Raw genomic sequence first — 23,412 nt, 5'->3', positions numbered from 1 at the left:
AACCAGTTTCAGGTGGAAAATATTCTGTGAAAGTGACTCCAGGAGTAGATCGGGTTAACAAAATATCACAACTGAGTTTGTTTTGAAGTCTTTTCACAGTGTAAAAAGGTGGAATATGTTTCCTATCAGCGACATCTGCTGAGGTTATTTTAGAGATTATGCTTCAAGAAGTTCCATTAGTGTCCTGGTGACTCCTCTGCTGCTGGGACCGGCTGTCAAATATCGTTAAATTATTCCAGGAGGATCCCATCGCAGGGTGAGCCGCACCAGAAACGGCCCTTCTCTGCCAAAACTGAGACGGGAACAAGTCATAATCTAATGAGGGATAAAAGTTCAATTTGGTTCAAAGCCCGTTTCTAACAAGAAGCTATTCTAATTATTTAAACGTCGTCGACCAAAACCCCCACAGGGATGTCATGAAAGAGGCGGGGGGTCATGTGGGCCGCAAATCATTCTGCAGACTCGCAGCTGTGCTCCGCACAAAAACACACACATTAATGCACAGACACACACACACACTTATGCACAGACACATCTGTCATTTGGCGCAGTAATGGCTGCCACCTACACGCTTTGTTTTGATGTTTGGCTCAGCCTTAGATCTGCAACATCAGAAGTAAATGTGGACTTCATAGAGACTCAGAGGTTCAGCTTTGAACTGTTTATGGGAAAAACCAGAGGAGATGAAGGCCGCGGTGGAAGCAACATGGAGGAGCACTTCCTGGAGAGTTTTTTCTTTTTCTAATTTGACGCGGCTGCTTTCAGTCAGGTAACCGGGAGGAGGGGAGGCCTGTGCATCATCAGGATGAAAACTCATTTAAAATAACACCGTAGTAACTTTAGAAGTAGGATTTAAAGTTGAGATCACAGACAGTGAGGCTCTCAGGTTCACATCTTTTGTCCCTTACAGTTCAGCTAAAACACAGATTTCTGTTTGTTTGCCTTTTGAAAAATGATTAAGATCGAGACATGCCAATGAAATGTGATGTTTCTATAAATATGTGAAGCTTTTCAGACATTATGTCCACAGAATGAAAGTCTTTTTGTTCTTTTAAGCTTTAGAAATCCTCATGAACTGCTCTCCAGATTTCCACCTACAGCAGCGGTTCCCAAAGTGGGGGTCGGGGCCTCCAGAGGGACCGCAAGACACCAAGAGAGGGCGGAGGGTAAAACTATCTACCAGGTTAAAAACTGATAGATGGGGTGTCCACTAAATTATATGTATTAAAAATGCATATAAATTATTGGTGGCTCTTTAATTAATTAATCGTGTTTCAAATCACATATCAACAAAATAAAAAACATTTTCAATTCCAAAAGCAATGTTGTTGCTAAATTCCTGAATAACTAATGAGCTCAGCACCAATGACATCAGCGTTAGCTGCTACATGTTTAGCATTGAGATGCTATTTTATGCTATAGTACCTTCTGATAGGCTAACTCCTTTTAGCACAACCTGGACACAAAACAGTGTTTTCCCGTGTCCAATCAGATCATTTGAAGCAGAAATTAACCCCAAAAGAAACAACTATTGAACGTAGAAAAACATATTTTTATGCATTTCTCTGGGTCTCTTCTGCGGAAACGTTTCGGACCTCTGCCCTGACCCTCCACAGCTCCTGTAATCAGATGGAGAGAAGCTGCGTCTGAAGTTGGGTTCTGCTCTTGTGGAGAAGTTCAGGGCTTTTAGAGGACTGATGTCTCAGATCTAGAGAAACTCATCCATGTTTATCTTTAGCCGCATTGATTCCTGCAGCAGCGTCTCATCAGGTCTGACTAATAAATCAATCAAACAGCTGCAGCCGATCCAGAAGCTGCTGCTGCTGCTGTTCTGACTAAAACCAGGAAGATAGAGCACATAACACCAGTTTTAAAGTCCCTACACTGGCTCCCTGTAGCTCAGAGAATAGACTTTAAAATACTGATGTTAGTTTATAAATCACTGAACAGTTTAGCACCACAATACCTTAAAGATCTGTTATTGCTGTACCAACCGTCTGGACCCCTCAGATCTTCTGGTTCTGGTTCTGCTCTGCATCCAGAACCAGAACCAGACGAGGAGAAGCAGCATTCAGTTTCTATGCACCACAGATCTGGAACAAACTTCCAGAAAACTGTAAAACAGCTGAAACACTGAGAGCCTTTAGATCTCAACTTAAAACTCACCTGTTTAGAGTTGATTATGGCTAGATTAGGGTTAGAGTATGGGTTTTGATGTCTTCCATGTTTTTATGTCTTTAATGTTTTTAATTTCTTCTTCTTTCTTTTCGACGTTTTAATGATGTAATGTTTTTTGTTTTTATTTTGTTTTTTTTTATTTAAATCTCTCTCTTTCTCACTGATTATTTCTGTTTTTATTTTAATTATGTAAAGCACTTTGAAATGCCTTGCTGCTGAAATGTGCTATACAAATAACATTTGATTGATTGATTGATTGATTGATTGATTGATTGATTGATTGATTGATTGGAGTGAGTCTGGCTTTGAGATGTTTGATGAGACATCAAAGAAGCTCCTGTAAAACTGGCCCAATGTGAACATTATGACTTCCCTCCTGAAAGAAAGCGGCTTAATGATGGAGACATAACAACCGTGGTGGTTTTTGGTAAATCTGTTTCAATTTTGGACGTCTGTTTCATTCATCTTTATTGAGATCTTCTTCCTAACTGTTAACACATGCCGGGTGTGTTTTAACTCACAGTTTTATCCTGCTAGATTTTTAAAGCTGCAGCTGTTTGGCGTCTTTTTTCAGGACGACCAGCTTCATCAAATAAAACTGCTGCTGCATCCCGGGTCTACGAATCTCCGTTGGGACTGAAGTTCCTCTAGAGCAGTGGTCCCCAAGCTACGGCCCGCGGGCCGGATCCGGCCCGCCTCCACATTTGGTCCGGCCCCCTGAACAATACCAGAGAGCATTCAGATTTTTTTTCATATGTTGTATTTTGTGGATTTTTCTTCAACCACCAGGGGGCTCTTTAGCAGGAAGTGTGTCCTGTACACTGTGGGTGTTTTGTTTTGCTGCCATCTGTTGGACTTTTATGTTATTTAATCAGTACGGTTGTTTGCTAGCGGTAGAGCAGATGAACACACGTGTTCGTTATGAACGCCGCATTCCAGGTCGCAGCTTATACTTCAAAACGAGCCTTTATGTTAACATATGAGGAATTTATATGTTAAAGTTACTTTCCCTCAATGGAATATATGGATATTCAATTGCAATGGATAAACGTGTAACACTTTTTCTGTTACAAACTGACTCCGGCCCCCCAACAGAGAAGGGAAAAGTTATGTGGCCCTCACAGGAAGAAGTTTGGGGACCCCTGATCTAGAAGAAGATTTGGATCCTTTCAGAGGAGGAGCCCGTTCTGTTGTCGTGTTTTCCCTCATGTCTCGAGGCTGGAAGGAAGGAAACAGTAAATTAATTAAAGGGAAATTCGCAGATATTAAAACAACTTGCACAGTCTAATAATACTCCAGGAAGTCGCTTCGCAGAGCGTCGCTGGTGTGTGAGGATCTAATTTTTACTCAGACTCCTGGTGGGATGGCAGCCGGAGGCTCGGATGTGTCATAAAGCTCATTAATCAACAACCTGCCGTTTTCTGATGATTGATGGCAGCGAGAGGGCGACGAAGAGAAGCCTCATGTCGGTGTGTGTCGGCACGCCGGTGCTAAGATTTAACACTCGCTCATTATGGATGACCTGCAGCCGACGGCGCAGTGTGACTCTGCACATAGCTGGCATGACTAACCAGGAGGGAGAGTGGAGCTCGCCACCTCCAGGCAGACGGGGATTCTGTTAACATCTGTGTCAGGCGGCCCCCGCCGTTAAATACATTTCCCCCTAAGCCTGGGACACGGCCGTGTTCAGGAGCGTTAACATGCCGTCGGATCAGGCTGCTTCTGGGAATGCCATTAGTGTTCCTCCTTTGAAATGCGCCAAGCAGGACGACGCAGGTCCGGCTCCTAAAAGCAGGTGTGCTGGTTTGGTTCTCATATGTAAAAAGTTATGGTTTGTACTAATGACTGCAGTGTTCCCCTTCTCTTTGTAATGCACATAAAATCAATCATCAAAGAGCGCCCGGCTGCAGGTAGAGTTTAATGTTTCTTATTCATGAATCTTGTCCTGAGGTCTTAATAAAACAGAATATTCACAGTGGGGCACTGAAACAGCCTATAATTGCACAATAATGAGCCTTTGGAAAGAGCATATTCCACTGAGGTTAGACTTTAATTTGTCAAAGGAGCGCTGCATTTAACAGAGAAAGCCCCAAAAGGCCTGACGTAGCAACCAACAGCGTTTTACTTTGCTTTGTTACTTCAACATCCTTCAGACAATGGAAATGTTTCAGTCGGGCTTTAATCAGCCAATAGTTAAAGGATTTGATCATTTTTTTATCTCATGCTTTTAGAGCTGACAGGTGCTTAGGACCAGCAGTCAGCACCGCTAGCTAAAATATTACTTATGCTAACCCGCTAGCTAAAATATTACTTATGCTAACCCGCTAGCTAAAATATTACTTATGCTAACCCGCTAGCTAAAATATTACTTATGCTCCCCCGCTAGCTAAAATATTACTTACGCTAACCCGCTAGCTAAAATATTACTTATGCTCCCCTGCTAGCTAAAATATTACTTATGCTAACCCGCTAGCTAAAATATTACTTATGCTAACCCGCTAGCTAAAATATTACGTACGCTAACCCACTAGCTAAAATATTACTTATGCTAACCCGCTAGCTAAAATATTACTTACACTAACCCACTAGCTAAAATATTACTTATGCTAACCTGCTAGCTAAAATATTACTTACACAAACCAACTAGCTAAAATATTACTTATGCTAACCTGCTAGCTAAAATATTACTTACACTAACCAACTAGCTAAAATATTACTTATGCTAACCTGCTAGCTAAAATATTACTTACGCTAACCCGCTAGCTAAAATATTACTTATGCTCCCCCGCTAGCTAAAATATTACTTATGCTAACCCGCTAGCTAAAATATTACTTATGCTAACCCGCTAGCTAAAATATTACTTATGCTAACCCGCTAGCTAAAATATTACGTACACTAACCCACTAGCTAAAATATTACTTATGCTAACCTGCTAGCTAAAATATTACTTACACTAACCTGCATGCTTCACCGTGTCTCTGTTTTCTGGACCAAATATGAATTAATTCCCCTTTTCTTGAAGCACAACTGTTATGTCTTGACATTCCTAAGTTTTCTAATAAGAAACCTAAGAAAACTTTAGATTTTGTTGCATTATTTTGAAATGTAAAAGTAAACTTAAATTAACGACGGTATTTTTTTTGTCAAACTCGTTGAACGTTGTTACAGATATGAGAAATCTGCATTTGGATCTGTAGTTCTGTGTTGTGAGGAAATGTGCCGAGGTCGGGGTTTTATTCCGGGTTATAAATCACGCCGGTCATTAAATCACACCGGCGGTTCTCTTCTGCCCTTTCTCATCTCAACGGGTCCACTCCATGTTTATTCAGTTAAGCAGATTGATGAGACGGAGTCCGCCTCACAGGTTGACGTTTGGCTTCAGGGGACGAAGATGTCGCAGTTTGAGATGACAGACAAGAGACTCATGTCCACTGGACACAGGAAGACGGTCCACACTGAGCTCTTCATCAGGGTTAGCTTGACTTACCTGACTTCACTGCCACAAAGCAGCTCTGTTAACAGCATTTTCTGACTTTTAAATTGTAGAGATGAGAAGGAAAAAGCTTCCCAAAGCAGTGGCTTTGAGCTGGGAACTTCAGATCTTTCTGGATTCTTCTGGATTTGTCCTTAACTTTCACTAATAGCAGGTTTAACACGTTTTTGAGGAAACTTATAGTTATGGATGCGTGATCTGGAATAAGAAAGGCATGAATTGATCCACCATGCACAGGGAGAACAGACAGACTGCATGCAGAAAGACTCCGGGCTGGGAATTGAACCCAGAACCTTCTTGCTGCAAGGCAACAGTGCTACCAACTGCTCCACTGTGCTAAAACTGAATAAAATAAAAAAAAAAACAGATTTTAGGTAAAATGCTAAGGATGTGTGATGCTCATACTGCCCAACCCGAACAGGTTCTGGTTCTGCTGGAGGTTTCTTCTTGTTAAAGGGGAATCTTTCCTCTCCACTGTCGCCACATACATGCTCAGAATGAGGGAAAGCTTTAAAGCAAGCGCCTCAACGTAATCGATCGTCTGCTTACCGATAGAAACTTCAACACATTTTTCACACAGCTTCTCTTTTCCTATTAAACTTTAATTGTGACACGAAAAAGAAAATCAAAATAATTAGAAATCGGAGCGTGGGGTCAGTCTGGAGGCCAGACTGTATTCATAGCGTCAACGTTTCTGTAGAAATATGTAACAAGCTCTGGAGTTGGTAGTAAAGTGGAGGCTTCCTTCCTCCAGGAAGTGAAATTTGTATCCAGACGCGTCGTTGTGCTGCTCCTGGAACGCAGAGGGAATAATAAAAGGAGAAAATGGGATTTTGGTGGATGAATGAATCCATGCATGAGAACAGCTTCTGTTTACAGGAACACTCAGCTGGTCACTGGGAATTCAGACCATCCGATCCTCAGACTAGAGGTTTAGTCTCTGACTCTGAGGCCATTTCTATCACTCGAACCATAATGTCTGGTTTTATGTTTAGGGAAGTTAATCCTGCTGGGAGGCGAACCTCCACCTCTGGGAGGCGAACCTCCACCTCTGGGAGGCGAACCTCCACCTCTGGGAGGCGAACCTCCACCTCTGGGAGGCGAACCTCCGCCTCTGGGAGGCGAACCTCCGCCTCTGGGAGGCGAACCTCCGCCTCTGGGAGGCGAACCTCCGCCTCTGGGAGGCGAACCTCCGCCTCTGGGAGGCGAACCTCCACCTCTGGGAGGCGAACCTCCACCTCTGGGAGGCGAACCTCCACCTCTGGGAGGCGAACCTCCACCTCTGGGAGGCGAACCTCCACCTCTGGGAGGCGAACCTCCACCTCTGGGAGGCGAACCTCCACCTCTGGGAGGCGAACCTCCACCTCTGGGAGGCGAACCTCCACCTCTGGGAGGCGAACCTCCACCTCTGGGAGGCGAACCTCCACCTCTGGGAGGCGAACCTCCACCTCTGGGAGGCGAACCTCCACCTCTGGGAGGCGAACCTCCACCTCTGGGAGGCGAACCTCCACCTCTGGGAGGCGAACCTCCACCTCTGGGAGGCGAACCTCCACCTCTGGGAGGCGAACCTCCACCTCTGGGAGGCGAACCTCCACCTCTGGGAGGCGAACCTCCACCTCTGGGAGGCGAACCTCCACCTCTGGGAGGCGAACCTCCACCTCTGGGAGGCGAACCTCCACCTCTGGGAGGCGAACCTCCACCTCTGGGAGGCGAACCTCCACCTCTGGGAGGCGAACCTCCACCTCTGGGAGGCGAACCTCCACCTCTGGGAGGCGAACCTCCACCTCTGGGAGGCGAACCTCCACCTCTGGGAGGCGAACCTCCACCTCTGGGAGGCGAACCTCCACCTCTGGGAGGCGAACCTCCACCTCCAGACCTTCTTCTTCTCCTCGGGTCGCTTTCGTTCACTCAGAAGTCTGATTGCAGGTCAACTAGCAGCATGGACAACCGGAAAAAAGGTCAAATTTAGGCTAAAGAATCATCGTAACTGATCGTCCAGACCTGCTGAGTCAGCAGGCGACTGAGACCCATATCCAGCGGCCCGGTTCTGATCTTATCATACCCGAAATAATCTGATCAGTTCCATATGTGGAACTGAATCATGTCACAGAATCTGAAACGCTGATGTCACATTTTATCCGACTTTTATGTCATCAACATGAGACATGATCTAAACTATGGCTGAAAATGACAATAACGAAGTGATGAAAGTATCTGTGAACGCATCACATCCCAACCGACATCCAAGCAGAACCGGGTCAGAACCGGATCAGAAGCTGCAGCTCAAAGGTCGTTGGTGTTTCGTTTGCAGCTCAGCAACTTTAGAATCCATCCAGAGACGGCGGCCATCTTTACTGCAGTAATCGGAGCGCAGCGGCGGCCATCTTTACTGCCGTAATCGGAGCGCTGCGGCGGCCATCTTTACTGCCGTACACAGAGCTGCGGCGGCCATCTTTACTGCCGTAATCGGAGCGCTGCGGCGGCCATCTTTACTGCCGTAATCGGAGCGCTGTGGCGGCCATCTTTACTGCCGTAATCGGAGCGCTGCGGCGGCCATCTTTACTGCCGTACACAGAGCTGCGGCGGCCATCTTTACTGCCGTAATCGGAGCGCAGCGACAGCCATCTTTACTGCCGTAATCGGAGCGCAGCGGCGGCCATCTTTACTGCCGTAATCGGAGCGCAGCGGCGGCCATCTTTACTGCCGTAATCGGAGCGCAGCGACGGACATCTTTACTGCCGTAATCGGAGCGCAGCGGCGGCCATCTTTACTGCCGTAATCGGAGCGCAGCGACAGCCATGACGATGACATCCTGCATAACTTTGACTGCAGCCAATCAAACGGCGTCATCGTTGATAAAGTTGTGCATTTTAATGCCTTTGATTTTAATATTTTTCATTTTGTTCATGTTTTATTGTTCAAAAGTCAGAGACGTTTTAGTGACGTCGGCGTCTGTAACTTTCACTAACAGGAGATTTAGTGACAGGGACTGAAAATTCAGATTATGGCGACTTTTATTGACAGATATAAAAACTAATCAGGACTAAATTTGCAGGCAGTTTTCTTATGGGTCCAGGTTCAGATAGAATCCGATAATTAATCTGAATTTACTGACAGAGAGACGAAATAAAGTGCATCTGGGTTTGGTTGAAGGAACTGAGATATAAAGTAACAAAAACAGAAAATTAAAGCTGGTTTTAAAAAATCAACATCTAAAGAGAAATACAAACACAATTATCAACTTTTGCTCAACGAGAGTTTTTATGCAGAATAATTGGCATGTTTGCCATTTCAGGAAGGAAACTAAATGTTTGGTAATATTTTAATGGCCATCAGACGTTACAAAATGGCGTCTGTAGAAAACTTGCGCTAATTTCAGATTTCTCATCTTAGCAGGTTTATTGGTGGAACAATAGCAGGAAAATGGGAGATGATGGTGCAGATGATGACGTGGAGATGGGAACGATGTGGTTGGATTCGGTTTTGTATGTATATGTATGTGTGTGTGTGGTTATCTGAAACAGAAGAAACAATAAAGGTGCATATTAATATCCATGCGGGCGAAGCGGCTACATGCAGGATGAAAATGGCCTGTAGTAACGCAGAACTCCAATAGAGGGCACCATAACACCACACATGGATTATCGGTCAAATGCAATAAACACGCAAATGACAAAAACCGTCAGAAAATATGAATTAACAGCAAATTTCCTCATACGCTACTACAATGGTGATATATAACTGGCAAACGACTTAAGTTATTACAAGTAATAGCTCGCATTATTGGTAGCCAGAGAAACACGAGGCTAATTTCACCTCGGGAGCTAATAACGGACATAAACCCAAATATCGGGCAGAAACATGTTTACTTGCATAATAAAAACGCACACAGGTCTCATACACACGGGGTTAAAGAAGGATTGATGGTGGATGCTATCCGTGGACGGGTTTTTATGCCACAGAAGCACAGAAAATAACTCGCTCATCTACGTGAAATTCGAACTACAAAAAACGAACAGGTGCATCATGGGTAATGTAGTGTTAAACGAAAAGACGGACTTTTAACAGCGTCCACATGCAAGGAGCATCTTTCCCCCAGCAGTTTCTCCCTTCATCATAATCTGGAGTTAACTCAAGCTGCCGGCTGGCTGCTCTCTGTTGTCATCTGACACATGATTGACAAGAACAAACAGCCGGCCAGAAACGCCATTGTTCCCCGGAGGAAAGTCTCCTGGGAACCCTTTGGCAGACGTCCCTCAACAAGTCCTCACAAACACAGACAGGATTGTCCAGCGATACTTAGTATTCATTTCTCCTTCTGCACGATTGTCTGGTGGTGGGAGGCCATTGTTCGGCTTGTGTACTGTGGTTTTAGACGTTGTGTAACGTGACGGTTATTGTCGGGGAAGCAGACGGGAAGCTTGCAAAAGAGGGAAAGAAGTAACTACGTTTGTCATTGGAATGAAATGGTTCCAGATAAAACCCAGATACTGGCACAGATTTCCTGCTTCTGTCTGTGTAGATAAGCTGGCATTTTATTTTATCTGCAAATGACACACAGAAAGAAGTCCTTGGTGAATTGTTTATGAAATTATCCTTTATTTGGTCATACGAGACAAAAGTCAGAGGAACAAAACAATCACACAAACGTCTTGATGATCGCAAAACCTGTTTGCAGAAGAAGAGAGATGTCGGCATGGGGCGTGATTTAATTATGCAGGCGCTCTCTGGTCCTATAACTGTTATTTTTCAGGGTAATCAAAACAAAGCCGCCCCAGAGCGTTTTCATGTAGGCGTTCATAAATCACAGAGGAGACGGCTGGCTGCCGTTAACTCTGGGAGAATTATTCTCCTGGAAGTTTCACTGTTTATTAAACTCCTATAAACTCTGTTCAGCCCATAACTGACCAGAGGAGCCGTTTAGTGACCCTGTTAGAAACGTATTAGTGGTGCGACTTGATTAAACTTTCAATAGCAATCAATTTAAAATCATATAATGGACAAAATAAGCAACATTTTCAATTAAAATGCTAAATCACTGAGTAAATATTTGCTGCTGTTTAGCACTGAGATGCTATTTTAGGTTTGAATAACTTCACTGATTGGCTAACTCCTCTTAGCTTGACTTTAACACAATAGATTGGTTTAGATCTATTGTTATTTTTCATCAAGCAACTGATGAAAACAGCAATCAGCGATTCTAACTCAGTAGCTATAATAATAATGAACTTCATATAAAAAGGGACGACGTGCAGCTCAAACACAAACGTCACCATTTGATGAGCCACTTTACAGAAGAAGCTAATTCCCAGCTGCAGAGCATCGACTGCAGACAAAACAATTTGTTTGTTTGTTTTTGCTGTAGCAATGAAGTCATTTCTTTCCTGCGTTGAAAATGTAACTAAAATTACATATTTCTGACACAAAAACAAGAGTTCAAACATTTTATCTTTAGCCTTTAGCCAGATTGCATCCCATGATGCTTTGCAGGAGTTTTGTGCAAAGCGCCTGGACCAGGTTTTTCTTGCAGAAAACAAAAAAAAAAATGACTTTTACACCTTACAGATTAAAATAACAGCTGCACTGTATCTTTTGGAGGAAAACCAGAAGTAATGAAGCAAAATCGCCAGTCAAAATGTTTTGTTTAAAAGCTGCCAGTTGCACCAGATCACAGGATTATTACTATAAATACATGAAAATAAAGCATAACTAAGCTACAGATACCAGACCAGAGTCTTTCTCCCATTTTCACCAAAACACCAGAAACTCTAATCATTTATCTGAAAGACACCAGTAAGACACCAGTGGTTGAGCTGCCACTCTGCTCCATAATAAACCACATAAAGCACTAAAAATCCACATTATACACGTCATTCCCAGGATCTCGAGATTAACTTGACTTGCTGGATAGAAATGGAAACAACTCTACAGCATGCAAATGTTATTATAAATCAGCATGCTGAGTTTGTGCAGAAAGCAGCGAAAAAGTACTTTATTTATTTTATTGTCAGATTGTAATCAACTCAAAGACGTTTAAATAAAAAATACACTGAAGTGGAACTGTCACAAATCGAGGTTTATTATAAAGGTTAATCTTATCCAGTTTAGAAAAATGAACTAAAAAAACTGACTGTGGCATTTTGTTTAAGGTTGAAATATATTTATGTGAATTACATTTCCAGTCTGACCAGTTTGTTAAAAAGAAAATCCAACCATCGTTCATCCAGTAACTGGACGAGATCAGCAATAAAACTGATCGGTTTTAATATTTCTCATGCGTCGTTATTGGATTTCTCAGGAAACTTTTCACTCAGGAAGTTCATGCTCTCATCTGCAACAATTGTTTTACTCAGCCTCTCTGAAACAAGGTTGATACTTAGCAGGAGAGGCCAGCAAGTAGCCTGGCAACCTATTAGCATAATTGCATCATTAATTGTGAATCCCATTCACTCTAGAAAATAGCAGCTGGTAGCGGCTGTAGCTTGTAGAGAAGAGAAAAGCTCCACACACACTGGTTTGTACCGAGCCAAAGAAATGCCTGCTGCCTCATTAGCGCGCGATCCCTGCAGGCCCCTTTCACTGAACACAAGGGGGGTCTGACGACGGTGAATGACAAACCCAGGGCGTTTGGGAGAGTGGAGTCATTCAGGTGAAAGTTATTACACTTTTCTTCCCACACTCAGTCGCATAACTCGGCTTCAGCGCCTCCCCCGACTCTCCAAGGCTGATTGTATCTCTCCAAGAAAAGCAGCTACTGAACTTGTGTTGGAAGGAGTTTTCCCAAAGTGGCGTTCCTGCGATAATGAGGACGCTCTCCTGGCGCTCCTCCGCTGTGAAAGTGGCCATGAGGAAGACTGCGTGAATGGGATGAATGAGAGAGTAATTAGGACTATAAGGCCGATCTTGAATTAGCAAAGGAATGACAAGTGTGAAGCCCGCTCTTTATTTGAACACTGAGCGAAGCTTAGTGAGTGGGCAGGACATGATTCCCAGCAGGCGGTGTCAGGACACAAAGCTCCACTTCTGCAGGAACCATTTCACTTTTTACTCTTTAGCTTAATTGTATCATTGTTTCTTATTTGTTTTCCATTGCAACACAAGTTATCTTAAAATATTGATAAGTGTCCAACCTGCCTGGGACAGAAACCTCACACAAAATTCAGATTTGTGACCTAATGATCGACATGTAGAACCAGAGGGGATAGAAACTAGATGCATTTAGCTGAGTAACCTTTTGGAAAAGATTTATCCTTAAGAATATTTTAATACGCTGTACGTTGTACTTTTATTAAAGGATATTATTATGAAATATTTTTACTTGAGTAAAAGTTCTTGCAACTTCACCTCACAAGTATCTTCACTGAATGATGAACAAATATATTTCAACCAAAATGCACCAGAGAGATTCATGCCCCCAATTTCAGTCAAGGTGAGACATCTTGTTCATACACAAGCTTTGTTGTCACTGGAAGCACTTTACCGCGATCTAACAAATATAGTTATTTTTATATAACATTTTTATATTGAAAAAAAATGATTTGTGTTTTTTTCTACCATTATGTCTTACTTTGTAATTGTTATTTGTTTGTATTAATGTTCCATTTCAGCCTTTAAAATACCAGAATTTTCCCATAACTATATAATTTTTGTTGATCTGATGACGTCCTTTCTAAATATTTCATTAGATGGACATAATGTTTAATTCTTCAGGGTTAGCACAGCTAGCTAGTGCTACAGCCAGCTAGCTGTATAGCTAGCGCTACAGCTAGCTAGCGCTACAGCCAGCTAGCTGTATAGCTAGCGCTACAGCCAGCTCCGCTACAGCCAGCTAGCGCTACAGCCAGCTAGCTGTATAGCTAGCGCTACAGCTAGCTAGCGCTGGCCACCACTGACTGCTACTCATCAGTTTTTGACTCAGTGCTTCATCCCGGGTGGATCTCTGTGCGTGTGCGTGTGTGTGTGTGTTTCCTCTGGTCTTAATTAATCTGCTGGCCGTGCTCACCTGGTTTCCATGGTTACTATGTCTGTAATCACCTCCCAGCAGACAGACGTCAGTCAGTTTCCTTCACTCCCACTCAGATCCTTCCGTTATCAGTTTTCCCGTCGTTCTTTCCTCCTCAGTTTTGAATAAATCTTCTTTTGCATGATGAGAATCCATTTTCCTGTCTGTGTTTAGGTCCAACTCCCCCATGAAACATGTTGGCAGGAGCAAAAGGCTTCTTTGAAACATGTTTAAGGATCAGACTGCATTTGTTTAAATAATGACTCCATTCTTTAAAAAAAAAATCTCAAACTGTTTTCTTTGGAGTATTTTTGTATTTCTTTGAAAGCAACCACAGGGAGGCGTGTTTTTGGCCTTTGTTTATTTGGACTTCTGACAGTGGATGACTTATCTGAAGGGTTTTTTGCAGTTTTCTGAATGAGCTGCAGAGATGCTAAAACATGCAGTGAACCCTCTGATATGCTCTCTTCTTCCTGACAACCAGGAGAAAAACTCCCACTGTGATGAAAACAGGAGGTCCGTCATTTATAGGTTATGCTACAGCATGTCAGACCATGATGAATTTCCAGTTCCCTGCAATGAAAATCAGCTCCCCTGTTACATGTTCCTAACAAATGGGGCTTCCTCCCCACTGGCAGCTTTTTATGTGATAAGCTGCTTTTATTTCCAAAAGGCTGTTCTTCTGAGAACATCTGTTAAAGCTGAGCAGTATAGCAGAACCTTTTCATGCATTCCTGCCCCCCTCCATCAAACCTGACCTTTGGGATTACTTAAAAAAAAGAGAAAAGTAAGTGAGAGGATTCTCCAGGGAGAGGATGTTTATGATAAAACGCAGATGGCGTCAGATTCTTCATGATGTCAGGTAGGAGAGTCCAGACGTTTGAGGAGAGCAACAACTGGAAACTAATATGTTTGATTAATGCATCCGCTGACCTGCAATCTAGATGCTGTAATCTGAGTCAGACCTAATTTCAGACTCACCCTGGACTGAAGCCAGAACACTTTAAACTGGTGAACATCGATATGCATGAAGACCACACAGAACATTATGATTCCTGTTGTAGTATTGATGCTTCTTACAAGATTTCTGTCATTTTCCTAAGAAGACATGACTCCATATAAGCATATTTATAATTCACCCTGAGGTTTGCTTTCATATTTCCCATCAGCCACTTGAATTTCAGGACGATGAACATTTTTCAAGATGGCTGCCGTTTTTGAGACCAATTATTGTCCTAAAATGTTGCGATTTTTTATGACTTGGATGAATTTTATGTCATATGTTTTCAGCTGTGGTCATCTGACTCAGACAACTTTGAAGTACCGTATTTTCTAAAAACCTTACATTTCCTCAAAAACCGACAGTGCGTCTTATAATCCGGCGCGTCTTATATATGGACCAATATGGAGCCACAACAGGTCTAGCAGCTACGGTAAGCAGCCGCCGACTTTATTTTCCCCGTAGAAGAAGAAGCGCGCGGTGCATGCTGGGATAGGTGTCAGAACGTTGAGGCGGGGGAGGGGGCGGAGAGAGACAGAGACTGCGGCGGCAGCGCATCGGTTGGTCTGTATTACCCAGAATGCAGTTGGGCTCAATATCACAACACCAACACCGTGAAAGAAACAACGACTGGGGCAGACTAGTATATAAAGCACACATCTGTGTAATAATAGAGTACAGAACAAATTGGCATCCCAAACTGAAGTGTCTATTCTGTGCGCCTTATAGAATATATATGAAAAAAGTTTTAAAATAAGCCATTCATTGAAGGTGCGCCTTATAGTGCGGAAAATACGGTAATAAAAATGCAGCAGATCGAAAGCTGAGGACTTTGCTCTGTGTGAGTCTTAAACTGATCATCACCAGATGAAGATGTGACTTTTTTCAGATGTCTAGTGGTTTAGTTTTGGCTTCTGCTAATTTTTTATATTCACGTGTTGCAGTTTATCTTTAGTAGTAGATTTTTGCTTAGCAGTGAACCTAGCTTTTTAGTTAGCTGTTGCTAATCACTGCAGCCGATTTCAGCACAAACTTACATTCAGCACTACAACCACTGTGGCATTTTGAAAATTATCCATCAGAAAAAGGAAAAACTAGATCAAGAAAATATGATTTTTACGGCTCAATATGTGACACCAAGAACATTCTTCTTATTGCTGATTTTAGTGCAAAAATGCATTTTCCATGACATCACGGCCATCTTGAAAAATTATCTGTAAATATGATTTTATTGGGTCTCATTGAGACCCAATGAAACCACAAACCTCCAGAGTTCAAACTGTTCACAAATGTAGTGAAAACTTACATTTCCCCTGTTGGCTATCTTGAAAAATGGCCACCATCTTGAATTTTTTCAGTGGCTCGCATGTTGTGTTTTTTTTTAAACAGAATCTCTGTAATGGAAAAGACTACATTTTTATTTCATTGCTTCAGCTTCCATGTAGTTTAATAAATCGTCCCGCCTGCAGCCCAGTGTCATTATTCCAAACATAAACAGAGCTGATGTTGGTGATTTTAACAGAGAGCGAGCAAATCGTTACCACATTAACTTCTGCATCCAACCAGAAAAACAGCAGAGAAAACCAAACATCTGTAACGACACCATGCCGCCTGCTCCCACAGTGGCACAGAAACATTTTCTCCTGCTTTTCCATCTCACCTGTCCCGGTTTGTTAAGTCAGCCCTGAATCACCATCACCTTTCCCATGTGGCGTCCAGCCCCTGGCGTTAGCAGGAAGGTCTCCCCAGTATGGTGCACAGATGTTGATTTGAAGGGTCATTTGCTCCTGATGTTGTACCAACACAAATGTTTTAGGTGAGCGGTTTGGTGCTGATTTACGATCTCTGGAGAATTCCAGGAAATTGCGGTGAACATGTAATTACAGGAGGACGTTTTTATCACCTTGCAGGTCGTTGGACATCACTATACGGTCCAGGATCTGGCAACCAATATGGATTTACATTACAGAGAATTGTTGCTTGATGCAGCAGCCAGTCTTTGTTGGTTAATCTTGGTGAATGAGGTTTATTTCTATAACTAATAGAGGACAAAGAGCTTTTTTTTTGAGTCAAACCAAAACTTGGGATCATTATGAGACAGGAAATTCAGGTTTGATAGCAGCATGTATACGGAAGCACAAAATAAAAGCCCAACAGGAAGTCATGAGTTTTAATGCTATAATTACAAGAATAAAATGCATAATTTCAACTTTTAAAGTCATAATTGTGAGGTACAAATAGCCTGTCATGATAACACATTTTGCTGGACAATAAATTATTCCAGTAGTTATTGTGATAATAATATTGTTGTTTTGAGATCATTTTTAAGTAATATTATGGTAATAACATAATAATGCCTGGTTCTCAGAAATCAATAAAATAATTAGAATTGGGTATTTTAAATATAAAAGATAAAACATTACAGTAAATAAAACTGAAATAAAAACAACACACAACCAAAACCACAAATAAAATGGATTATGATATCTCTGTAAACAAAAATGCCCTTAAAAATATTAATAATCAGAATGGAACTGATCAAGCTGATTTTAATTTATAATATGATTATTTGCTTATTGCGACAAGCTTAGATAATGGCCCTTACCAAGCTCCGCCCAGAAACGCCCTCTAAAGTCCCACGTGGCTGCATGTCTCACAAACAAAGCCTCGCGGTGCTTAGCTTCTATGTGTAAACATGGCGTCTTTCGTTTCGACTGACTCTCTGCAGAGTATTTCTGAGTCGATTAGTTTAGCATTTCTGCTGGATTTTCAAAAAATATCAGCCACGACGATGGACAAGGGAACCAACAAGTTCATGTCATCTTTTTTGGACGACATCAAAGTGTTTTAGCCGCGATGCCTCCAACATTGTGCGCGTCACAGCTAAATGCTACCAGTTGATGAGGAAAACAGCAGATTCTCACACCCTCAGCATAAATATAGCTATGGACAAGATCACTGATGCCTATTGTTCTTGCAAGGCTGGGTAAGTCGGGCATTCATGGTTTTGAGGGTTCGAATGTGCCTAGGCCTGATACACGGTACTCGGTGCTAGCGTGGCTAACACGATTACAGTTTAGTAAAAGCTAGCGTGGCTAACACGATTACAGTTTAGTAAAAGCTAGCGTGGCTAACACAATTACAGTTTAGTAAAAGCTAGCGTGGCTAACACGATTACAGTTTAGTAAAAGCTAGTGTGGCTAACACGATTACAGTTTAGTAAAAGCTAGCGTGGCTAACACGATTACAGTTTAGTAAAAAGCTAGCGTGGCTAACACGATTACAGTTTAGTAAAAAGCCTTTTCAGGTGAAATAAAATCTTTAATGTATGTCAGATACGGTACACATAGCATATTGATCTGTTCAGCTAACGTAAGGCTGTAACAGACATGCTTCAAGGTGGAGAAGTTGTATCGGTACTGCCATTATGCTGTACTTGGCTAAAAGGTTTTCATAATGGATGTGTTTATTATTGACTTTCATTTTTTTTCATTCACTAAACACAAAGAAAGCAAAGCAATAATACTTATGCCAGCAGACACTCCTTTGTTCTTATTGATCCTACGACGTTTGAGCTGCAAATGCGGTCGTGCACAAGCTTTGATCCAAGCAAGGCTTTCCGTTTCAGATTTTGGAAATCTGTGAATTTTAGTTCCACAAATACGATCATCGCCTGTCCAGATTCCCCACTGATGGTGGAGAACCATTCTTTTTCGAGTCCTGACGCAAAAACTTTCTGCCGGTCTGCTAGTCCACAATGTACATTATCATGTGTTTACTACAGTAGCTTGTTTGTGAGACGGTCACGCACGTGGTAGCTGCGCTGTGACGTGAAATGGGCATTAGCCAATGAAACGCAGCCGCTGTTGTAAGGTCCATTTAAGCTTGTGCTAAAAACCGTCTGACAGCTGCTGGGAGGAAGGATCTCCTCCAACGCTCGGTTGTGCTCTTAGTGCAGCAGAAGTTAAGAGATTACTGGTAAATTTGTTTCCTTAAATTTTCCCAAAACGTTTAAACAAGTGAAAATCCCGACAGCAGAAGTAACTTTTTCCTGATCGACTGTGGATCAGAAACAACAAAAGCCTCACAATGTCTTCTCCACAAACGCTGCAGCAGCAAAGCAGATGTGTTGCATTTTAATATCAAAGACTGCTTTGGAGTCTGTAAGGAAACGTTGATGCATGTTGCTGTTATTAGAACATCATGGCTCTTCCTTCAGGCTGCGACGGCGCAGTGGACTGATGGGAGCAGGTCCTGATGTTACCATGTTTTTCACACTAACAACTAACGGGGCCGCGGGTGGAACTCATTTTCCCCTCACAAACGAAGCTTTTTCAGTCATTAAACATCCCATTAAAAACATCATGTCAAAGCAAAACGAGACCCTGAGATCCCACTGAAACCACAAACCTCCAGAGTTCAAACTGAAATACGTTCAAACCTTTATTCATAATTTATGGAGTAACAGAAAAAATTAGAGCAAAACCAGGTAAAAGGTAAAGTTCAGGTTTCTGTTATTTAGGTTTTCCAGATCACCTGTCCATCGCAGGACGACACAGCATACACACACACACACGCACGCACGCACGCACGCACGCACGCACGCACGCACGCACGCACGCACGCACGCACGCACGCACACACACACACACACACACACACACACACACACACACACACACACACACACACATCTAACAGTCATGTTTTCGGACTGCAGGAGGAAGAATAATCATATTTCCAGGAGAACGATGGATTCAGCAGTAAGCGGTTACCCATCAGCTTCATCACTTCCAGTTTATCCTCTAAACAAATATCATTTTCAAAACATGCAAATGTTCTCTGGCTGCTTTCTGAACGATCGTAACACAAAAACACTCTAAAACTTTTCATGTGCCGACTGATGAGATAAATAAAACGGCTCCAGTTTCTCTGGGGACGGGGAACGTGTTTACCCTGACATGAGACGTTCGCCTCTCAGGGGCTGCAGAAAGTTAACTTTGTGGTTGAGACTGTTTAGAAGCTGTTTACAAACTCTGAGGTGAAACCTTTAACAGCAGCAGTGCATTCTGGGATATGCTGCCTCGGGTCGGAGCCAGTAATGATGCCTGAACTGGATTGAAACTACATGTTGATTAATTACCCAGAACATTTCTGTGAAAAATGAATCCTGGCATTGCAAAAAATAAATTAAATAATTATTTTTTTCTAAATGAATAGCTTCAAAATAGCATCAAAATGAAAACTGCCTGTTTGCGTTGGATAAAGTGTTTAAAAAGGAAACGTCTGTTGCTGTTAGCAGCAGACCCTTTTACTGGGTTCTGACATCTGGGTGCAGTAAAGCCCATCATGGCCGCCTGAATGTGGCGTCCATGTTCTGGATTTGCATGATGGATGGTTGTTGTGGCTGAGTGGGACAAGTCGCCCGCTGCAACGGCTCCCTGAGGAACTCCATCAGCCGTTTTCACTGAGCTGCAGATAAATAACAAGCTGGGCAGCTCAGCCATAAAACAGCTGACTTAAAGAATGAAAAGGGTATGAATCTAACATTTATGATCGGGATAAAACTCGTTCACTTCCCAGGATGACACCAAAGAGCTGACTGGTAAAAATCTGTGAGTAATGGGGAAGTCAGTTTAACTAGTTGAGGAATTAAATACTGTATCAAATTGGACACAACTGCAACTAAAATGAAGCTGAAAATGATTGTAAAACTTTCCGGTAATTAATGGCTGGACGATTCACCTGACCATTGGACAGGTGAATCATCCAATAGTTTTGCTTTACAGATTTATTCTGTTGGCTACAGTAAAAATGCCAGTGTTGAATTAACACCCAAAAGTGTCTATATGTGTCCAAGTCAGCAGGTGTTAAATTCAACAATACAGAGTGTCACATTAACATTTACAACGGGGCTGGTGTTAAAATATATTAAAAGTAACACCAGTGTAGTGTTGATCACAAAACATAATGTGGTGTTAAAAAAGTAAATAATTGACCCACAAGGTGTCAATATCAATAAAATCCAGTGGGAAATGTTCAAAAGAATGCACAGAAATTAAAAGTTTAACTTTTCTTAAACCCATTTCAGTATTATAGACCAATGCTAATTTAGCAAAAAATGGGTGTCAATCTTTTAACACGTTCAAAGTGTTACTTTAACACCTGCTGACTTGGACACATATAGACACTTTTGGGTGTTAATTCAACACTGGTACTGTGCTAAAGTCTGCACTTTTCTCCGGAGAGAGTCAGTGAATCAGCAGAGCTCGCTCAGAGCATCTCAGCTGGAATCAGTCGGAGGAGATTCGCCTGGGTCCATCCGCCTGGGTCCATCCGCCTGGGTCCATCCGCCTGGGTCCATCCGCCTGGGTCCATCCGCCTTCTTCTGGACGCTCCTCCCCTCTGCCTCCTGTGGGTCAGCCGACTAGCTGCCTGAGTGAAACCAAGTCCCTCACATCAAACACGTTAACGGTTGTTCTCCTCATTTTCAAACTTGTTCTTAAAGGTTGCCCAGGTTAGGCTTTTGTGTGTTGAGTTTCAAGTTAGCACATAGCACAATGCACCCGACCCCTTTGGCCCCTCGGACAGGTGGTGAGCCCATCGGAAGGGGGACCCACGTCTCCTCTTCGGGCTGAGCCCGGCCGGGCTCCGTGGGTAAAAGCCCGGCCTCCAGGCGCTCGCCATCGTGCCCCACCTCCAGGCCTGGCTCCAGAGTGGGGCCCCGGTGACCCGCGTCCGGGCGAGGGAAAACCAAGTCCAAAGTTTGTATTCATCATAAGGGGTCTTCGGGCTGCACTTTGTCTGGTTCCTCACCTTGCAGGGAATGTATTTATGAAGCTACTCTACTGTTGCTAAGCTATCGGTAGATACACCTTGTATTGGTTATGTCATATTAACACCATGATTAATTACACCTATAGTGAGACACACAAGGAATGTCCACCACATGACTGTCTTTATGTCTGTTTAATGTGGGTAGGAACAGAGGATTATACAGCTCTTAGTAGAAACATTTATGTAATAAAATCTACTTCAATCTAACATCTCTCACCCTAATCTCTATCACTGCTTGCGCTAGAACAATTTGTCGACCAATAGTTTTCCTTTACAGATTTATTCTGTTGGCTACAGTAAAAACGCCAGTGTTGAATTAACACCCAAAAGTGTCTATATGTGTCCAAATCAGCAGGTGTTAAATTCAACAATACAGAGTGTCACATTAACATTTACAACGGGGCTGGTGTTAAAATATATTAAAAGTAACACCAGTGTAGTGTTGATCACAAAACATAATGTGGTGTTAAAAAAAGTAAATAATTGACCCACAAGGTGTCAATATCAATAAAATCCAGTGGGAAATGTTCAAAAGAATGAGACGGAGAACTGAACCACAAGCTCCAGGATGGTCCGTTGGTGTGGGATCGGTCCTGGTGGAGGGAGGGGGACCCGGTCTCTCTCATGTCACCATCTTCCTTTTTCCTTTGGCTATACATTGAGTGGATGATCTCAGTTCCACCTTCGACTTGGAGACATTATGTCATGTCTGCGTTCTTGTCCCAGGCCTGTTCATCCTTTAGTCTGCAAACCTTCCTTCTCTTCAGCCATCTGTTTGCTTGACCATCTGTTTCCTGTTGGGTGTAGTTCCTCTTCTTTGTGCTGGGCCGTGCCTTTCAGTCCGGTCCCCTAAACTCCCACCTGCTTCGCCCCTCCAGGTGTAACTGATCTCTGGTTGCAGTTGCACATTTTACATCATTTCAACTTCGTTGTCAAGATCACATCTGTGACCTCTTTGGCTTCTCCAGTTCAGCACCAAAACAACATTAATCCAAGAATTTTGCATTGGGTCTTATTCAGTTACTCAAAATGTTTAGACTGGTTGCCATGGCAACTGCCAGCCTAAACATGGCAGCAACATCCATCCATTTACTTTCACCCTTGTCCCTCAGTGGGGTCGGGAGGTTTGCTGGTGCCTAACTCCAGCTAGCATGCTGGGCAAGGGGCGGGGTCACCTGGACAGGTCGCCAGTCTGTCACAGAGCAACACAGAGACACACAGAGACACACAACCATGCACACACACACTCACACCTAGGGGCAATTTAGACAGACCAATTAACCTGACAGTCATGTTTTTGGACTGTGGGAGGAAACCGGAGTACCTGGAGAAAACCCACCATGCACAGGGAGAACATGGAGACTCCATGCAGAAAGACCGGGGCCGGGAATCGAACCCAGAACCTTCTTGCTGCAAGGCAACAGCTCTACCAACTGCACCACTGTGCAGCCATGGCAGCAACAGTCATCAAGAATTTATAACCGTTTTAATTCAGCCGTACTAAACAAAATGTTTTCAGATAAACATTTAGCTAAGATGCGAAATAATGTTGCCATCAAACCTTTAAAACCTTTGTATTAAAATTCAAACATATTGAAATAAACTCCCATTTATTTACAGGTTTAGGCAGCTTTTATTTTGGTAGTCCACTTCCAGTTTTCAGAAAGCGAATTTGCATATCAGCTAAATATTTAGCACTGAGCTAAATATTTAGCATTTAGTTTGAAACTGTGACATTTATAAATGAATGAATAACATAAAAATATAACTTTGAAAAATGAAGCCTTTCCCCCCCCCCCCCTGTGAATCTAAATATCCCAAATTATTTCTGTTAATTTTGACTTTCCAGCTTCCAAGCAGAATGGCAGATGTGGACATCCTGCAGCGTTTTCGGAGGACGT

At 42.7% G+C, this 23,412-nt stretch overlaps 1 long non-coding RNA gene across 1 annotated transcript; it reads right to left on the bottom strand.

Moving 5' to 3' along the window:
* Window positions 1-2,629: 2,629 nt before the first annotated feature.
* LOC145552047 (uncharacterized) lies at window positions 2,630-13,922 on the bottom strand. The gene is made up of 3 exons (XR_014087989.1): window positions 13,675-13,922; window positions 3,301-3,396; window positions 2,630-2,895 (listed from the first exon to the last, which is right to left on the bottom strand). It is a non-coding gene; the product is annotated as an uncharacterized LOC145552047 (long non-coding RNA).
* Window positions 13,923-23,412: the final 9,490 nt, after the last annotated feature.

This window comes from Poecilia reticulata, chromosome 6 (genome assembly GCF_904066995.2).
Source record: "Poecilia reticulata chromosome 6, P_reticulata-male-v2, whole genome shotgun sequence".
Classification (NCBI taxonomy): domain Eukaryota; kingdom Metazoa; phylum Chordata; class Actinopteri; order Cyprinodontiformes; family Poeciliidae; genus Poecilia; species Poecilia reticulata.
This window is presented reverse-complemented; position numbering and strand designations above follow the sequence as displayed.